Consider the following 18355-nt stretch of genomic DNA (forward strand, 5'->3'; position numbering starts at 1 on the left):
GTTTACTGTATGCAAGGGTTTAAAACCTTTTAGGAACTGATATCTAAGGTGTATTACATGTAGTTTAAAAAAAACAAAAAAGGTTTATTTTATGGCAGTAGTTTCCAAACTGGGGTTCTTGCACTGGTAGCATAGTTTGGTGGTCCAGGACCAATTAAAATTATTTATACTTTATTAAATTGGCAAAACCATTCCCTCACAACATAACTGAACCTGAGGATGACATGCTATAAACACAATTTACTTAATTTTATATTTTTTTCTGAATTTCTCAATAAAAAAAACTTTGGCCTAGGGGTGCCGTGAAACAAATTTTGATACTATTTATTTATATAGTGCTCTTTCTCCAACAGGACTCAAGGCGCTTGAGATATGGCTTCTGGAACTGAACACAGGATTCTAAATGTGGCTGTACCAAGGACCTATACAGTGGCATTACAGGTTGAGTATCCCTTATCCAAAATGCTTGGGACCAGAGGAATTTTGGATATCGGATTTTTCTGTATTTTGGAATAATTGCATACCATAACGAGATATTATGGTGATGGGACCTAAATCTAAGCACAGAATGCATTTATGTTTCATATATACCATATACACACAGCCTGAAGGTCATTTTAGCCAATATTTTTTATAACTTTGTGCATTAAACAAAGTGTGTGTACATTCACAGAATTCATTTATGTGTCATATACACCTTATACACACAGTCTGAAGTTCATTTAATACAATATTTTTAATAACTTTGAGTATTAAACAAAGTTTGTGTACACTGAGCCATCAAAAAACAAAGGTTTCACTATCTCAGTCTCACTCAAAAAAGTCCGTATTTCGGAATATTCCGTATTTCGGAATATTTGGATATGGGATACTCAACCTGTATTACTTTTTTCTGCTACTGGTTCTTTACCTATGCAAACAAGCATCTGACTTGCCTTTCCTATTGCTTTGTTACATTGCTCACCTGAAATAGTAATACTTAGATAGCTTTCCTCTTGGCATTATAATGCCCTTAATATTATAGTTAGCCTTTGTATTTTTGAGACGTGTATGATTTTGCATTTTTTGGCATTAAATGTTGCCATGTTCTTGACCAATCCTCTAGTACAGGGGCGGAACTGCCAGAGACAACGGAGTCAGTTGCCGCCGGGCTCCAGCCCTAAAGGGGCTTCCTCCATTGCCCTCCGGCTGTTACGTGCCCTTCCTACTAAATAGACAAAGGCGCTACCAGCAGGGTCTCGCAGTTTGTACATTCCATGCCGTAACACCCTTCTTTCCACCTTTTTAAAGACCCAGCCCAGCAGCCTCGCCGCTGCCACCACCGCTAGCTGCAGCACTGCCAGCGGTGGGGTGCCCCTGCTTCTTCTCACACCACAGATAGCTGGGCAGCACTGCAACTGCCTGCCTGATTGCTCCGCCCCCTTCCGGCTCCCAAGCACCTCTGCTGCCCAGTGATCCAGGAGCCTGCTGCTAGGAAGAAGTGGCCGAGCTTCAGCAAGCGAGTCTGGACACTGGCGGAGGAAGCCATGATAACCAGATAATGGGGAGTGGAGAGCCAGTTCCAAGGTAATACTTTATACAGCTGGTTGAGATCCTGGTCGGTGGATATGGATTCCAAGAAAACCCTGGAGGTGCTTCCTTTCAAGGGAGACACTCTCTTTGGAGAAGACCTCAATAAGATTGTAGCTGATCTGGCTACTGCTAAAACAGCTTGCCTACCTAGTATGACTCCTACCACGCAGAAGGCTAAAAGTACTTTCCCTTGGCCCTTTCATCCTCAAGGTAAAGCGTACCCAAGGTCAGGCATACCCAAAGCAAGCTCATGCTTCCAGACCTGCCAAGCCCAGACTGAAGCAAGCCTGGGCTGCCCATCAGCCTGCTTCCAAAACGGACAAGCCTGCCGCATGACGGTGCAGGCCTCCCTCTGGGGGATCCCAGGGTGGGGGGCCCGACTTCTAGGTTTGGCATAATTCTAAGCTAGAGAATTCTGTTTGGAGCTCACCTTGTACTTTGTGAAGAAATAATCAGCATTGTGGCTGAGCAGATACATGTAGTGTGTGGCTGCAAACTGCATGGATCTGCTGCGTTGTAATGCTGATACTTTTTTTTTCAAAGTACCAATAGCTTCATATAATGTTCACAATTTTTATGCAGGATCAAATAGCTCAATAGGTAGGGTGTTTGATTAGAATTCAACAGGTTATAGGTTTGAATCCTGGGTATGGTAGTTTGAGATGTGTTATTTAATAAAGTATGTTGTTCTGACTGCCGGCATCCTATCACCTGGGATATCATACTAAATAAATGGAGTTGATCAATTTTTTTTAATTTTTTTTTTAAACTAGGGACAATTTCCAGATACTTTTCTTTATAACTGAGATTGCCCCCTGGAACTTCACATCAGTTGACAACTATGCATGAGTGGGCAGTGCTTGCTCTGGATCTGCCCACCCATTTATGTGCCGTCATAAAAGAAAGCACAACTGACAGTTATCCTGGGCGTACACTACACAATTATCTGTCAGGCTATCTATCCAGTCTGGATGGATGGAATGAAAATCTGGTAATGTATAGGAGCAAATGTCAATTAACCATTTGCTCCCAAACACTAGAAAAGTGGTCAAAAATGGTCATTACACAAATTGGTTAAACCCAAAATTTAACCAATTTGTTTAGGGGACCATTTTTGTCCATTTTCTAGTGTTTGAGAGTAAATCGTTGATGGTCATTTGCTCACATAGATAACCGGATTTCTATTCCAACCAGCCAGTGTTGGAGATATGGTCTGCCAGATTACATAATGCATACCAGAGCCATAACTAGACTTTTTGGTGCCCTGTGACAGATAATTATATGCCCCCCCCCCCCTCCCCATTTTTGCAATATGGACAAAAGGCGCATGCCTTGTGGGGAAGGGGCATAACAAGATTGGTCTCAGAGAAAGCACATGAGATATGAAGATATATCTAGTATACTTGACACTCAATGGTTTGTGGTATTGCCGGGGTGCCCTCCTTAAATGCATATACAGTCACACATGGCGTGTTTGTGCAAATGGCATATCAGCAGTCAGCACTAACTGGTGACATGCCATTTGTACAAGTAAGCCATGTGTGACTAGTATATAAACATACTTTATTAAATAACACCTCAAACTATCATACCCAGGATTCAAACCTATATCCTGTTGAATTCTAAACAAATACCCTACCCATTGAGCTACTTGATCCTGCATCTATTCTAACCTCCAAAAACAGATTCAGTTGCATTTTCCAGCGTGTTTTGTTTGCGCCTTTGCAAATGTCTTACATCGACAAACTTATTTAGTACTATTATACAAATAGGGTTACATTGTCGCAACATTGTGTTCCCTAATTGCTTGATTTTTTAAATGCAACAATTGATAAAGACACCTGATAACTGCTCTGTGGAGTCTTATTTTGTGTCTACTTTTTATCTACATTTAATTCTCTACCTCTAATCAAGGCATTTTTAAGTGCTGGGGGCTGCCAGGACGTGAGGCCTACCTAGACTTTAGATCTGAATTTGAATGTACTTGTGAACTAACTTAATTTCCTACTTCTAAATTCATTCCTAAATTCACTACTTACATGAATCCTGTAGTTGGGCATTTTGGGACTTCGATTGTGGGCATTGTTTTGTGTCCAGACCAGCAGCAGGTGGTGTGCATTTGCTGGAAAGGCATCGAAGACCTCCGATATGCTGCATCTCCTGATGTGTGTCTCCCTCAAGTGGCTGTCAGCAAATGCCTGCTAGACACCCCATTCCAAGCTGATTGTGACATCACGGTACATGCATCATAGAACAGGCATGCTAGAACATGGGTCTTAAACCTGCGACCCTCCAGCTGCTGTGGAACTACACATCCCAGCATGCCCTGCCTCAGTTTTAGCATACCTTAATAGCAAAACTGTGGCAGGGCATGCTGGGATGTGTAGTTTCACAGCAGCTGGAGGGCCACAGGATGAAGACCCATGTGCTAAAGCCAAGCCGCAGGTACATTGAATGCTAGCAAGCTGAATATTTAAATCCTTTTTGTTCCGCAGCATTCCAATGCGGAAGATTCCATGGAACCAGAGATCCTTCCATTGAGAAGGACATGCTGCCTGGATGACTGCACTGTGCAAATTAAATCACGGAGCCAGTTGGCTTGTTGGTGGCTCTGGTGACTGGGTGGTTGGGTGGGTGGTGTGTCGGAGGTGGAGCACATGCAAATGATTGTGTATCATCCAGCTAGTGAGAGTGAAAACTCATGCAGGAGTGTGCCTGCTTGTCAGTGGGTTATGCACCTTGCCAGACGTCAAATCTACATAGAGCAGCTGGAGGGGACAAGAGCAGGTTTGCAAAATATAGATAGAAGAGCATATATGCTGGCACATTCTCCATGATTGTGTCAGCTTATGTTTTGGTGCACTGCACTTTCCTCCACTAAGTTTTAGCCATTTTTGTTAAGTTCAAGTGTAGTTGCTTCTCGGCCTTTTGGCTGTGATCTTGTATCGTGGTTGAAGGGTCTGCTGGAGGGAGGGATTGTTTTCTTCATTGGCGAAAGACCAAAGATATTCCAGGATGGAAGGCTTGGGAACACTATCCGTTTTTCAGTTGTGGAAGAGCACAGAGGTCTGATTGGACTTTATTTTATAGTAAAGGATACTTTTCTATTTATTGCCCCTCCCCTTATATGTGTCTGTGTTACAATAAAGCTTCGGTCTTGTGATTCCCTCACCCTCTTACACTCCACACACATAGCCTTATTAACTGTTGTATTATTGTATAGTTTAAATGTATAGTGCAGTTCATGATTTATAGTGTAGGCTGGCCTGTGCTGTAGTTCTTGAACTGTACTATACCGACAGCATTTTTATTGTGTTTTGGCTGTGCTGCAACACAGTACTTATGTGTGTAATATTTATGTATGTTTTTTTGCTTCTTTATGTCAATAAAGACTGCTTTTTCAATCCAATATCTGAAAACAATCAATGTTTATCTTTGATGGCAATAGAAGTGGTATGATATTTGCTGCTTTTGAAAGGCAATATCTGATATGTCCCCTATCTGGGAACCATATATTAAATGGCTTTTCAGAAAAGGAAGATGGTAGAAGAGCTTTCAGTACTTGTTGGACCGATGCACATTTCCTATTCTAGCCTCCAAAAACAGATTCAGTTGCATTTTCCAGTGTGTTTTAAATGCGCCTTTGCAAATGTCTTACATCGACAAACTTATTTAGTACTATTTTGCAAATAGGGTTACATTGTTGCAACATTGTGTTCCCTAATTGCTTGATTTTTTAAATGCAACAATTGATAAAGACACCTGATAACTGCTCTGTGGAGTCTTATTTTGCGTCTACTTCTTATCTACATTTAATTCCCTACCTCTAATCAAGGCATTTTTAAATGCTGGGGGCTGCCAGGACGTGAGGCCTACCTAGACTTTAGATCTGAATTTGAATGTACTTGTGAACTAACTTAATTTCCTACTTCTAAATTCATTCCTAAATTCACTACTTACATGAATCCTGTAGTTGGGCATTTTGGGACTTCGATTGTGGGCATTGTTTTGTGTCCAGACCAGCAGCAGGTGGTGTGCATTTGCTGGAAAGGCATCGAAGACCTCCGATATGCTGCATCTCCTGATGTGTGTCTACCTCAAGTGGCTGTCAGCAAATGCCTGCTAGATACCCCATTCCAAGCTGATTGTGACATCACGGAACATGCATCATAGAACAGGCATGCTAGAACATGGGTCTTCAACCTGCGACCCTCCAGCTGCTGTGGAACTACGCATCCCAGCATGCCCTGCCTCAGTTTTAGCATACCTTAATAGCAAAACTGTGGCAGGGCATGCTGGGATGTGTAGTTTCACAGCAGCTGGAGGGCCACAGGATGAAGACCCATGTGCTAGAGCCAAGCCGCAGGTACATTGAATGCTAGCAAGCTGAATGTTTAAATCCTTTTTGTTCCGCAGCATTCCAATGCGGAAGATTCCATGGAACCAGAGATTATTCCATTGAGAAGGACATGCTGCCTGGATGACTGCACTGTGCAAATTAAGTCACGGAGCCAGTTGGCTTGTGGGTGGCTCTGGTGACTGGGTGGTTGGGTGGGCGGTGTGTCGGAGGTGGAGCACATGCAAATGAATGTGTATCATCCAGCTAGTGAGAGTGAAAACTCATGCAGGAGTGTGCCTGCTTGTCAGTGGGTTATGCACCTTGCCAGACGTCAAATCTACATGGAGCAGCTGGAGGGGACAAGAGCAGGTTTGCAAAATATAGATAGAAGAGCATATATGCTGGCGCATTCTCCATGATTGTGTCAGCTTATGTTTTGGTGCACTGCACTTTCCTCCACTAAGTTTTAGCTATTTTGGTTAAACGCAAGTGTAGTTGCTTCTCGCCCTTTTGGCTGTGATCTTGTATCGTGGTTAAAGAGTCTACTGGAGGGATTGTTTTCTTCATTGGCGAGAGACTGAAGATATTCCAGGATGGAAGGCTTGGGAACACTATCCGTTTTTAAGTTGTGGAAGAGTTGAAAGACCGGATTGGACTACATTCTATAGTAAAGGATATCTTTGTATTTATTAATCCTCCCTTTATATGTGTCTGTCTTTCAATAAAGCTTCGGGCTTGTGATTCCCTCACCCTCTTACACTCCACACCCATAGCCTTATTAACTGTTGTATTATTGTATTGTTTAAATGTATAGTGCAGTTCATGATTTATAGTGTAGGCTGGCCTGTGCTGTAGTTCTTGAACTGTACTATACCGACAGCATTTGTATTGTGTTTTATCTGTGCTGCAACACAGTACTTATGTGTGTAATGTTTATGTATGTTTTTTTGCTTCTTTATGTCAATAAAGACTGCTTTTTCAATCCAATATCTGAAAACAATCAATGTTTATCTTTGATGGCAATAGAAGTGGTATGATATTTGCTGCTTTTGAAAGGCAATATCTGATATGTCCCCTATCTGGGAACCATATATTAAATGGCTTTTCAGAAAAGGGAGATGGTAGAAGAGCTTTCAGTACTGGTAGGACCGATGCACATTTCCTATTCTAGCCTCCAAAAACAGATTCAGTTGCATTTTCCAGCGTGTTTTGGATGCGCCTTTGCAAATGTCTTACATCGACAAACTTATTTAGTACTATTTTGCAAATAGGGTTACATTGTTGCAACATTGTGTTCCCTAATTGCTTGATTTTTTAAATGCAACAATTGATAAAGACACCTGATAACTGCTCTGTGGAGTCTTATTTTGTGTCTACTTTTTATCTACATTTAATTCTCTACCTCTAATCAAGGCATTTTTAAGTGCTGGGGGCTGCCAGGACGTGAGGCCTACCTAGACTTTAGATCTGAATTTGAATGTACTTGTGAACTAACTTAATTTCCTACTTCTAAATTCATTCCTAAATTCACTACTTACATGAATCCTGTAGTTGGGCATTTTGGGACTTCGATTGTGGGCATTGTTTTGTGTCCAGACCAGCAGCAGGTGGTGTGCATTTGCTGGAAAGGCATCGAAGACCTCCGATATGCTGCATCTCCTGATGTGTGTCTCCCTCAAGTGGCTGTCAGCAAATGCCTGCTAGACACCCCATTCCAAGCTGATTGTGACATCACGGTACATGCATCATAGAACAGGCATGCTAGAACATGGGTCTTCAACCTGCGACCCTCCAGATGCTGTGGAACTACACATCCCAGCATGCCCGGCCTCAGTTTTAGCATACCTTAATAGCAAAACTGTGGCAGGGCATGCTGGGATGTGTAGTTTCACAGCAGCTGGAGGGCCACAGGATGAAGACCCATGTGCTAAAGCCAAGCCGCAGGTACATTGAATGCTAGCAAGCTGAATATTTAAATCCTTTTTATTCCGCAGCATTCCAATGTGGAAGATTCCATGGAACCAGAGATCCTTCCATTGAGAAGGACATGCTGCCTGGATGACTACACTGTGCAAATTAAATCACGGAGCCAGTTGGCTTGTGGGTGGCTCTGGTCACTGGGTGGTTGGGTGGGTGGTGTGTCGGAGGTGGAGCACATGCAAATGATTGTGTATCATCCAGCTAGTGAGAGAGAAAACTCATGCAGGAGTGTGCCTGCTTGTCAGTGGGTTATGCACCTTTCCAGACGTCAAATCTACATGGAGCAGCTGGAGAGGACAAGAGCAGGTTTGCAAAATATAGACAGAAGAGCTCTCCAGCCTAGTTTGCTGTCTGTTTCCACTTCTCTTTTCTTGAGCCGCTCCCTTCTATGCCCTTGCGCACTATCCTGACTTCTCCCATCTGCTTAGTTTGTGCCTTCCAACGCACAATGCGAACTACAGGTAGTGCTGCAGGGCCCACACCCTTTTACTTGCCATACAGAGCAGCTCTGGAGCTGTTACAGTGCCCAGCTTCTGCAAGAAATCAGCTTGAATGCTTCAGGGGCTGGGGCATAGCCAACATGAGCCCCACACCGAAGGAGCGTGGAGGTGTTTAATGCGAACTAGGGGTCATCCAAGCGCTGCAAAAGGCCGACATGCCCTGCACGCCCCTTTTCTCTTTTCATATGCAGACGAGGGTTGAAGCCAACTTTGACCCACTGCTTGGATGACATCACCATATGCAAATCCATCTGCTGCAGGCCTTCCCCCAGGAATGCTTGCACTAGTTGTTGCATTTGGTTTGTTGTTTGGGGGTGCTTCAGTATTAGGCAGCCTTCTGCCCTCCCATGTTCATCTGAAAATATGTGTTCTCCCTGCAGTTGTTGTCCCCAGATGAGAGTTCCCTTGTGCTGCCTCAGTTGAATCTTCTTTACTTGACAGAGATGTGCCTGAGCAGCGGCCCTCCCCAGCCCTATCCCAAATCATACTTATTTTGCATAGGAGATACCATGGTCATGAAGATTGTTCTCCCAGGGTGAGGTTCATTCATTGCATTCTGGGTATGCTGACCCCTGTGATTTCCCCAAATGTGGGAAACTTGACTGCATTATTTGTGGTAGTGGGGGACTGTGTTTGTGCTTTCCTCTGGTCAGCTCTGGTAAAAGTCAGATTTCTTTGTCTCAGATCTTCCTCTAGCCTTGTTCTTCTTTCGAGAGTTCCCTTGTGCTGCCTCAGTTGGATCTCCTTTACTTGACAGGGGGGTGCCCAAGCAGCGACCCTCCCCAGCTCTAGCCCAACTCCTACTTACCTGCCAGGTGAGATACTATGATCATGAAGGTGCTTCTCCCAGGGCAAGGCTCACCCATTGCACTCTGGGTGTGCTGCCCCTGTGATTTCCCCAAATGTGGGAAACTTGACTGCATAATTTGTGTTTCCACTGGTCGGCTTTCATATAATTCAGATCTCTTTGTCTCAGGTCTCTCTCCAGCCTAGTTTGCAGTCTGTTTCCACTTCTTTTTTTTGAGCCCCTCCCTTCTATACCCTTGTGCACTATCCTGACTTCTCCTCCTGTCTGCTTACTTTGTGCCTTCCAATGCACAATGCAAACTACAGGTAGTGCTGCAGGGCCCACAAACTTTTACTTGCATTACAGAGCAGCTCTGGAGCTGTTACAGTGCCAAGCTGCTGCAAGAAATCAGCTTGAATGCTTCAGGGGCTGGGGCATTGCCAACATGAGCCCCACACCGAAGGAGGGTGGGGGTGTTTAATGCGAACTAAGGGTCATCCAAGCGCCGCAAAAGGCCGCCATTCCCTGCATACCCCTTTTCTCTTTTCATATGCAGATGAGGGTTCCAGCCAACTTTGGCCCACTGCTTGGATGACATCACTGTATGCAAATCCGTCTTCTGCAGACCTTCCCCCAGGAATGCTTGTACTAGTTGTTGCATTTGGTTTGTTGTTTGGGGGTGCTTCAGTATTAGGCAGCCTTCTGCCCTCCCATGTTCATCTGAAAATATGTGTTCTCCCTGCAGTTGTTGTCCCCAGATGAGAGTTCCCTTGTGCTGCCTCAGTTGAATCTCCTTTACTTGACAGAGATGTGCCTGAGCAGCGGCCCTCCCCAGCTCTATCCCAAATCATACTTATTTTGCATAGGAGATACCATGGTCATGAAGATTGTTCTCACAGGTTGAGGTTCATTCATTGCATTCTGGGTATGCTGACCCCTGTGATTTCCCCAAATGTGGGAAACTTGACTGCATTATTTGTGGTAGTGGGGGACTGTGTTTGTGCTTTCCTCTGGTCAGCTCTGGTAAAAGTCAGATTTCTTTGTCTCAGATCTTCCTCTAGCCTTGTTCTTCTTTCGAGAGTTCCCTTGTGCTGCCTCAGTTGGATCTCCTTCACTTGACAGGGGGGTGCCCGAGCTGCGACCCTCCCCAGCTCTAGACCAACTCCTACTTACCTGCCAGGTGAGATACTATGATCATGTAGGTGCTTCTCCCAGGGCAAGGCTCACCCATTGCACTCTGGGTGTGCTGCCCCTGTGATTTCCCCAAATGTGGGAAACTTGACTGCATAATTTGTGTTTCCCCTGGTCGGCTCTCGTATAATTCAGATCTCTTTGTCTCAGGTCTCTCTCCAGCCTAGTTTGCTGTCTGTTTCCACTTCTCTTTTCTTGAGCCGCTCCCTTCTATGCCCTTGCGCACTATTCTGACCTCTCCTGTCTGCTTACTTTGTGCCTTCCAACGCACAATGCAAACTACAGGTAGTGCTGCAGGGCCCACACCCTTTTACATGCTTTACAGAGCAGCTCTGGAGCTGTTACAGTGCCCAGCTGCTGCAAGAAATCAGCTTGAATGCTTCAGGGGCTGGGGCATAGCCAACATGAGCCCCACACCGAAGGAGGGTGGAGATGTTTAATGCGAATTAGGGGTCATCCAAGCGCCGCAAAAGGCCGCCATTCCCTGCACATCCCTTTTTTCTTTTCATATGCAGACGAGGGTTGAAGCCAACTTTGACCCACTGCTTGGATGACATCACCATATGCAAATCCATCTGCTGCAGGCCTTCCCCAGGAATGCTTGCACTAGTTGTTGCATTTGGTTTGTTGTTTGGGGGTGCTTCAGTATTAGGCAGCCTTCTGCCCTCCCATGTTCATCTGAAAATATGTGTTCTCCCTGCAGTTGTTGTCCCAAGATGAGAGTTCCCTTGTGCTGCCTCAGTTGAATCGCCTTTACTTGACAGAGATGTGCCTGAGCAGCGGCCCTCCCCAGCCCTGTCCCAAATCATACTTATTTTGCATAGGAGATACCATGGTCATGAAGATTGTTCTCCCAGGGTGAGGTTCATTCATTGCATTCTGGGTATGCTGACCCCTGTGATTTCCCCAAATGTTGGAAACTCGACTGCATTATTTGTGGTAGTGGGGGGCTGTGTTTGTGCTTTCCTCTGGTCAGCTCTGGTAAAAGTCAGATTTCTTTGTCTCAGATCTTCCTCTAGCCTTGTTCTTCTTTCGAGAGTTCCCTTGTGCTGCCTCAGTTGGATCTCCTTCACTTGACAGGGGGGTGCCCGAGCAGCGACCCTCCCCAGCTCTAGCCTAACTCCTACTTACCTGCCAGGTGAGATACTATGATCATGTAGGTGCTTCTCCCAGGGCAAGGCTCACCCATCGCACTCTTGGTGTGCTGCCCCTGTGATTTCCCCAAATGTGGGAAACTTGACTGCATAATTTGTGTTTCCCCTGGTCGGCTCTCGTATAATTCAGATGTCTTTGTCTCAGGTCTCTCTCCAGCCTAGTTTGCTGTCTGTTTCCACTTCTCTTTTCTTGAGCTGCTCCCTTCTATGCTCTTGCGCACTATCCTGACTTCTCCCGTCTGCTTACTTTGTGCCTTCCAACGCACAATGCGAACTACAGGTAGTGCTGCAGGGCCCACACCCTTTTACTTGCCTTACAGAGCAGCTCTGGAGCTGTTACAGTGCCCAGCTGCTGCAAGAAATCAGCTTGAATGCTTCAGGGGCTGGGGCATAGCCAACATGAGCCCCACACCGAAGGAGGGTGGAGGTGTTTAATGCGAACTCGGGGTCATCCAAGCGCCGCAAAAGGCCGCCATGCCCTGCACGCCCCTCTTCTCTATTCATATGCAGATGAGTGTTGAAGCCAACTTTGACCCACTGCTTGGATGACATCACCATATGCAAATCCATCTGCTGCAGGCCTTCCCCCAGGAATGCTTGCACTAGTTGTTGCATTTGGTTTGTTGTTTGGGGGTGCTTCAGTATTAGGCAGCCTTCTGCCCTCCCATGTTCATCTGAAAATTTGTGTTCTCCCTGCAGTTGTTGTCCCCCGATGAGAGTTCCCTTGTGCTGCCTCAGTTGAATCTCCTTTACTTGACAGAGATGTGCCTGAGCAGCGGCCCTCCCCAGCTCTATCCCAAATCATACTTATTTTGCATAGGAGATACCATGGTCATGAAGATTGTTTTCCCAGGGTGAGGTTCATTCATTGCATTCTGGGTATGCTGACCCCTGTGATTTCCCCAAATGTGGGAAACTGGACTGCATTATTTGTGGTAGTGAGGGACTGTGTTTGTGCTTTCCTCTGGTCAGCTCTGGTAAAAGTCAGATTTCTTTGTCTCAGATCTTCCTCTAGCCTTGTTCTTCTTTCGAGAGTTCCCTTGTGCTGCCTCAGTTGGATCTCCTTCACTTGACAGGGGGGTGCCCGAGCAGCGACCCTCCCCAGCTCTAGCCTAACTCCTACTTACCTGCCAGGTGAGATACTATGATCATGTAGGTGCTTCTCCCAGGGCAAGGCTCACCCATCGCACTCTTGGTGTGCTGCCCCTGTGATTTCCCCAAATGTGGGAAACTTGACTGCATAATTTGTGTTTTCCCTGGTCGGCTCTCGTATAATTCAGATGTCTTTGTCTCAGGTCTCTCTCCAGCCTAGTTTGCTGTCTGTTTCCACTTCTCTTTTCTTGAGCTGCTCCCTTCTATGCCCTTGCGCACTATCCTGACTTCTCCCGTCTGCTTACTTTGTGCCTTCCAACGCACAATGCGAACTACAGGTAGTGCTGCAGGGCCCACACCCTTTTACTTGTCTTACAGAGCAGCTCTGGAGCTGTTACAGTGCCCAGCTGCTGCAAGAAATCAGCTTGAATGCTTCAGGGGCTGGGGCATAGCCAACATGAGCCCCACACCGAAGGAGGGTGGAGGTGTTTAATGCGAACTAGGGGTCATCCAAGCGCCGCAAAAGGCCGCCATGCCCTGCACGCCCCTCTTCTCTATTCATATGCAGATGAGTGTTGAAGCCAACTTTGACCCACTGCTTGGATGACATCACCATATGCAAATCCATCTGCTGCAGGCCTCCCCCCAGGAATGCTTGCACTAGTTGTTGCATTTGGTTTGTTGTTTGGGGGTGCTTCAGTATTAGGCAGCCTTCTGCCCTCCCATGTTCATCTGAAAATTTGTGTTCTCCCTGCAGTTGTTGTCCCCCGATGAGAGTTCCCTTGTGCTGCCTCAGTTGAATCTCCTTTACTTGACAGAGATGTGCCTGAGCAGCGGCCCTCCCCAGCTCTATCCCAAATCATACTTATTTTGCATAGGAGATACCATGGTCATGAAGATTGTTTTCCCAGGGTGAGGTTCATTCATTGCATTCTGGGTATGCTGACCCCTGTGATTTCCCCAAATGTGGGAAACTGGACTGCATTATTTGTGGTAGTGAGGGACTGTGTTTGTGCTTTCCTCTGGTCAGCTCTGGTAAAAGTCAGATTTCTTTGTCTCAGATCTTCCTCTAGCCTTGTTCTTCTTTCGAGAGTTCCCTTGTGCTGCCTCAGTTGGATCTCCTTCACTTGACAGGGGGGTGCCCGAGCAGCGACCCTCCCCAGCTCTAGCCCAGCTCCTACTTACCTGCCAGGTGAGATACTATGATCATGAAGGTGCTTCTCCCAGGGCAAGGCTCACCCATTGCACTCTGGGTGTGCTACTCCTGCGGTTTCCCCAAATGTTGGACACTTGACTGCATAATTTGTGTTTCACCTGGTCGGCTCTCGTATAATTCAGATCTCTTTGTCTCAGGTCTCTCTCCAGCCTAATTTGCAGTCTGTTTCCACTTCTCTTTTCTTGAGTTGCTCCCTTCTATGCCCTTGCGCACTATCCTGACTTCTCCCGTCTGCTTACTTTGTGCCTTCCAACGCACAATGCAAACTACAGGTAGTGCTGCAGGGCCCACACCCTTTTACTTGCCTTACAGAGAAGCTCTGGAGCTGTTACATTGCCCAGCTGCTGCAAGAAATCAGCTTGAATGCTTCAGGGGCTGGGGCATAGCCATCATGAGCCCCACACCGAAGGAGGGTGGAGGTGTTTAATGCGAATTAGGGGTCATCCAAGCACCGCAAAAGGCCGCCATGCCCTGCATGCCAATTTTATCTTTTCATATGCAGACGAGGGTTGAAGCCAACTTTGACCCACTGCTTGGATGACATCACCATATGCAAATCCATCTGCTGCAGGCCTTTCCCCAGGAATGCTTGCACTAGTTGTTGCATTTGGTTTGTTGTTTGGGGGTGCTTCAGTATTAGGCAGCCTTCTGCCCTCCCATGTTCATCTGAAAATATGTGTACCTCCTGCAGTTGTTGTCCCCAGATGAGAGTTCCCTTGTGCTGCCTCAGTTGAATCTCCTATACTTGACAGAGATGTGCCTGAGCAGCGGCCCTCTCCAGCCCTATCCCAAATCATACTTATTTTGCATAGGAGATACCATGGTCATGAAGATTGTTCTCCCAGGGTGAGGTTCATTCATTGCATTCTGGGTATGCTGACCCCTGTTTTTTCCCCAAATGTGGTAAACTTGACAGCATTATTTGTGGTAGTGGGGGACTGTGTTTGTGCTTTCCTCTGGTCAGCTCTGGTAAAAGTCAGATTTCTTTGTCTCAGATCTTCCTCTAGCCTTGTTCTTCTTTCGAGAGTTCCCTTGTGCTGCCTCAGTTGGATCTCCTTCACTTGACAGGGGGGTGCCCGAGCAGCGACCCTCCCCAGCTCTAGCCCAACTCCTACTTACCTGCTAGGTGAGATACTATGATCATGAAGGTGCTTCTCCCAGGGCAAGGCTCACCAATTGCACTCTGGGTGTGCTGCTCCTGCGATATCCCCAAATGTGGGAAACTTGACTGCATAATTTGTGTTTCCCCTGGTCGGCTCTCGTATAATTCAGATCTCTTTGTCTCATGTCTCTCTCCAGCCTAGTTTGCTGTCTGTTTACACTTCTCTTTTCTTGAGCCACTCCCTTCTATGCCCTTGCGCACTATCTTGACTTCTCCCGTCTGCTTACTTTGTGCCTTCCAACGCACAATGCGAACTACAGGTAGTGCTGCAGGGCCCACACCCTTTTAGTTGCCTTACAGAGCAGCTCTGGAGCTATTACAGTGCCCAGCTGCTGCAAGTAATCAGCTTGAATGCTTCAGGGGCTGGGGCATAGCCAACATGAGCCCCACACCGAAGTAGGGTGGAGGTGTTTAATGCGAACTAGGGGTCATCCAAGCGCCGCAAAAGGCCGCCATGCCCTGCACGCCCCTTTTCTCTTTTCATATGCAGACGAGGGTTGAAGCCAACTTTGACCCACTGCTTGGATGACATCACCATATGCAAATCCATCTGCTGTAGGCCTTCCCCCAGGAATGCTTGTACTAGTTGTTGCATTTGGTTTGTTGTTTGGGGGTGCTTCAGTATTAGGCAGCCTTCTGCCCTCCCATGTTCATCTGAAAATATGTGTTCTCCCTGCAGTTGTTGTCCCCAGATGAGAGTTCCCTTGTGCTGCCTCAGTTGAATCTCCTTTACTTGACAAGGGAGGCATTTTGGATTTTTTCTTTGGGTACCCTTACACCTGATGGTCTGAATGAGAGCATCGAACTGAACAACATTGGCAGTCTCTGAAGATTTTATCTATTGATTTACCTAATATATTATTTATTGAATATCCATTTATTGTATGTTTAATAAATAAACAAAATTATTAGAAGTAGCTATTTTGGAAACAGCTTTCCTCTTAGGATGAAACTGTATAATCCTGTTGTGTGTGTTCCTTTAAAGTTCTTTAGTAAAATCCACTAGTAATGATGAACATCAGATTTCTTCCTCCATCCTCTTTTTACACTTTCTCTTGGTTCTATATATATATTTTTTTCTATTTTTATTTTTTCCCGCTCCTTCTCCCAAAAGGCCCCCCTCCCTCCCCCCCCCTCCCTGTTTTAAATTTTAAAATCTTTAAATATTTAAATCTTCGAATCCTTAAATTGTCTGTTTAATATTTATTTTTTCTTCAATTCTTTTTGTTGTTTAAACAGCAATGTAGTTATTCCAGGGGTTAAAATAATGAAATATAGAAATAATATTAACAAAAATTAAAGGTAAAAATGAATTGATAGAATGATCCCATTAAAAGTAAATAAATAATATGGATGTTAAGCTGAGCAGGTTGGATTCGAACATGGGACTAGCTGCATAGAGTGCAGGTGATGTTTCCCCTGCGCCACAAGAACTGCTTTAGTAGTGGCATGGATTTATGTTACCCTAAAAGGTTTTATATAAGTAAATGGGGATCCTTAGTGCTGAGTCTCTGAATTATGTATATGTGATTATAGATATGAGGTATTGATTGAAAGATTATAGGTTAATCTGTATATAGATTATATATGTTCTGTTATTTTTTAAACCACCTTGTTGCTTATTTTATTATTATTTTTAATCACCATGTTGCTTATTTTTATATTATGAAATGCCTTTATATGTGCAATTGCAATTAGAAAGTTGTTCCATATGTGAGTCATTACATGTATGCATCCAATTAGTACATGTATGTATCCAATCAACTAATTAGTAATGCTATTGGTCCGGTGCATTTTAAAAAGAGCCTGCTAGGCTGCTGATGTATCCTCTGACGAAACCGCTCTTGGATAACAGCGGAGAAACGCGTAAGAAAGGTGATTACCGGACACTCTGATTGCTGAGATATAAGCCCGTTCATGAACGAGCTACATCACGGCGGACGTCTGATGTAAAGACAGCGGTGAAGGGGAAAAAGCAATTTGAGACCGAGCAAAAGGAGGTCTCTACCCCACGGCAGGGAGAAATATCCCGACCGCGAGTGCCAATAAGATCCAGCCACGGTTAACGGGGGTCGTAGCATACCGCTGTGTTTCACCAACCATCACAGCGCTCTCCCCCTGTTTTCTTTCATTACTCACGTGAGTTACATATGAACTTTAACTGCAGTAAATAAGAGGCGTTGGTTACAACTGTTGCTGTTCATCCACAAGAAGGAATTTAATGTATCAATTACAATTGGAAAGTAACGATTAAATTACAACAGCTGTATCCAGGAGGATTTTTTGGACACTTTAATAAACATTCCGTTGTCATCAAGGGCAATATGAAATAGATCCTGATTACATTTAGATATGGATAGTGGTGCCTATATATGTTGACTCCATTGTATTTTATTGAATGTGGGTTTCTTCTGTCTATATATATTTTTTAAAAATAAAGAGCTTGTATATTTTATTTTTTGCGCTCCCTTGATAACAAGTGTGATTATCTTTAAAATTTGGTTTATTATTGGTAGAACAGTACTACCTATGGGAGCAGCATTTTATAATATATGGTGAAAATTAATAGATGTATAAAGATTAAATAAGCAACTAATTGGTGAAATAGATAAGTTTTGATAGGAGCGCTGGGTTCTATATATATATATTGACATTTGGTTATATATATGTATAGACTTTATAAATTCTTGACAGAGATGTGCCTGAGCAGCGGCCCTCCCCAGCCCTATCCCAAATCATACTTATTTTGCATAGGAGATACCATGGTCATGAAGATTGTTCTCCCAGGGTGAGGTTCATTCATTGCATTCTGGGTATGCTGACCCCTGTGATTTCCCCAAATGTGGGAAACTCGACTGCATTATTTGTGGTAGTGGGGGACTGTGTTTGTGCTTTCCTCTGGTCAGCTCTGGTAAAAGTCAGATTTATTTGTCTCAGATCTTCCTCTAGCCTTGTTCTTCTTTCGAGAGTTTCCATGTGCTGCCTCAGTTGGATCTCCTTCACTTGACAGGGGGGTGCCCGAGCAGCGACCCTCCCCAGCTCTAGCCCAACTCCTACTTACCTGCCAGGTGAGATACTATGATCATGAAGGTGCTTCTCCCAGGGCAAGGCTCACCCATTGCACTCTGGGTGTGCTGCTCCTGCGGTTTCCCCAAATGTTGGACACTTGACTGCATAATTTGTGTTTCCCCTGGTCGGCTCTCGTATAATTCAGATCTCTTTGTCTCAGGTCTCTCTCCAGCCTAGTTTGCTGTCTGTTTCCACTTCTCTTTTCTTGAGTTGCTCCCTTCTATGCCCTTGCGCACTATCCTGACTTCTCCCGTCTGCTTACTTTGTGCCTTCCAACGCACAATGCAAACTAC

The 18355-nt window shown here is 45.0% G+C and overlaps 14 non-coding genes across 14 annotated transcripts; all 14 read left to right on the top strand.

Moving 5' to 3' along the window:
• Window positions 1–8875: 8875 nt before the first annotated feature.
• On the top strand, window positions 8876–9039 carry LOC134950545 (U1 spliceosomal RNA). The gene has a single exon (XR_010183445.1). It is a non-coding gene; the product is annotated as a U1 spliceosomal RNA (small nuclear RNA).
• A 152-nt stretch (window positions 9040–9191) lies between these two features.
• On the top strand, window positions 9192–9354 carry LOC134952231 (U1 spliceosomal RNA). The gene has a single exon (XR_010184800.1). It is a non-coding gene; the product is annotated as a U1 spliceosomal RNA (small nuclear RNA).
• A 673-nt stretch (window positions 9355–10027) lies between these two features.
• Window positions 10028–10191, top strand: LOC134951778 (U1 spliceosomal RNA). The gene has a single exon (XR_010184455.1). It is a non-coding gene; the product is annotated as a U1 spliceosomal RNA (small nuclear RNA).
• A 152-nt stretch (window positions 10192–10343) lies between these two features.
• LOC134952545 (U1 spliceosomal RNA) lies at window positions 10344–10506 on the top strand. The gene has a single exon (XR_010185045.1). It is a non-coding gene; the product is annotated as a U1 spliceosomal RNA (small nuclear RNA).
• A 670-nt stretch (window positions 10507–11176) lies between these two features.
• LOC134950927 (U1 spliceosomal RNA) lies at window positions 11177–11340 on the top strand. Its single transcript, XR_010183759.1, has one exon. It is a non-coding gene; the product is annotated as a U1 spliceosomal RNA (small nuclear RNA).
• A 152-nt stretch (window positions 11341–11492) lies between these two features.
• On the top strand, window positions 11493–11655 carry LOC134953453 (U1 spliceosomal RNA). Its single transcript, XR_010185590.1, has one exon. It is a non-coding gene; the product is annotated as a U1 spliceosomal RNA (small nuclear RNA).
• A 671-nt stretch (window positions 11656–12326) lies between these two features.
• On the top strand, window positions 12327–12490 carry LOC134951489 (U1 spliceosomal RNA). The gene has a single exon (XR_010184219.1). It is a non-coding gene; the product is annotated as a U1 spliceosomal RNA (small nuclear RNA).
• Window positions 12491–12642: 152 nt separating this feature from the next.
• LOC134953393 (U1 spliceosomal RNA) lies at window positions 12643–12805 on the top strand. Its single transcript, XR_010185556.1, has one exon. It is a non-coding gene; the product is annotated as a U1 spliceosomal RNA (small nuclear RNA).
• A 671-nt stretch (window positions 12806–13476) lies between these two features.
• LOC134951490 (U1 spliceosomal RNA) lies at window positions 13477–13640 on the top strand. The gene has a single exon (XR_010184220.1). It is a non-coding gene; the product is annotated as a U1 spliceosomal RNA (small nuclear RNA).
• Window positions 13641–13792: 152 nt separating this feature from the next.
• On the top strand, window positions 13793–13955 carry LOC134953038 (U1 spliceosomal RNA). Its single transcript, XR_010185382.1, has one exon. It is a non-coding gene; the product is annotated as a U1 spliceosomal RNA (small nuclear RNA).
• Window positions 13956–14626: 671 nt separating this feature from the next.
• LOC134951759 (U1 spliceosomal RNA) lies at window positions 14627–14790 on the top strand. The gene has a single exon (XR_010184440.1). It is a non-coding gene; the product is annotated as a U1 spliceosomal RNA (small nuclear RNA).
• A 152-nt stretch (window positions 14791–14942) lies between these two features.
• Window positions 14943–15105, top strand: LOC134953261 (U1 spliceosomal RNA). Its single transcript, XR_010185526.1, has one exon. It is a non-coding gene; the product is annotated as a U1 spliceosomal RNA (small nuclear RNA).
• Window positions 15106–17730: 2625 nt separating this feature from the next.
• LOC134950356 (U1 spliceosomal RNA) lies at window positions 17731–17894 on the top strand. Its single transcript, XR_010183289.1, has one exon. It is a non-coding gene; the product is annotated as a U1 spliceosomal RNA (small nuclear RNA).
• Window positions 17895–18046: 152 nt separating this feature from the next.
• Window positions 18047–18209, top strand: LOC134952900 (U1 spliceosomal RNA). Its single transcript, XR_010185278.1, has one exon. It is a non-coding gene; the product is annotated as a U1 spliceosomal RNA (small nuclear RNA).
• The last annotated feature ends 146 nt before the right edge of the window (window positions 18210–18355 follow it).

This window comes from Pseudophryne corroboree, chromosome 8 (assembly GCF_028390025.1).
Source record: "Pseudophryne corroboree isolate aPseCor3 chromosome 8, aPseCor3.hap2, whole genome shotgun sequence".
Lineage (NCBI taxonomy): Eukaryota > Metazoa > Chordata > Amphibia > Anura > Myobatrachidae > Pseudophryne > Pseudophryne corroboree.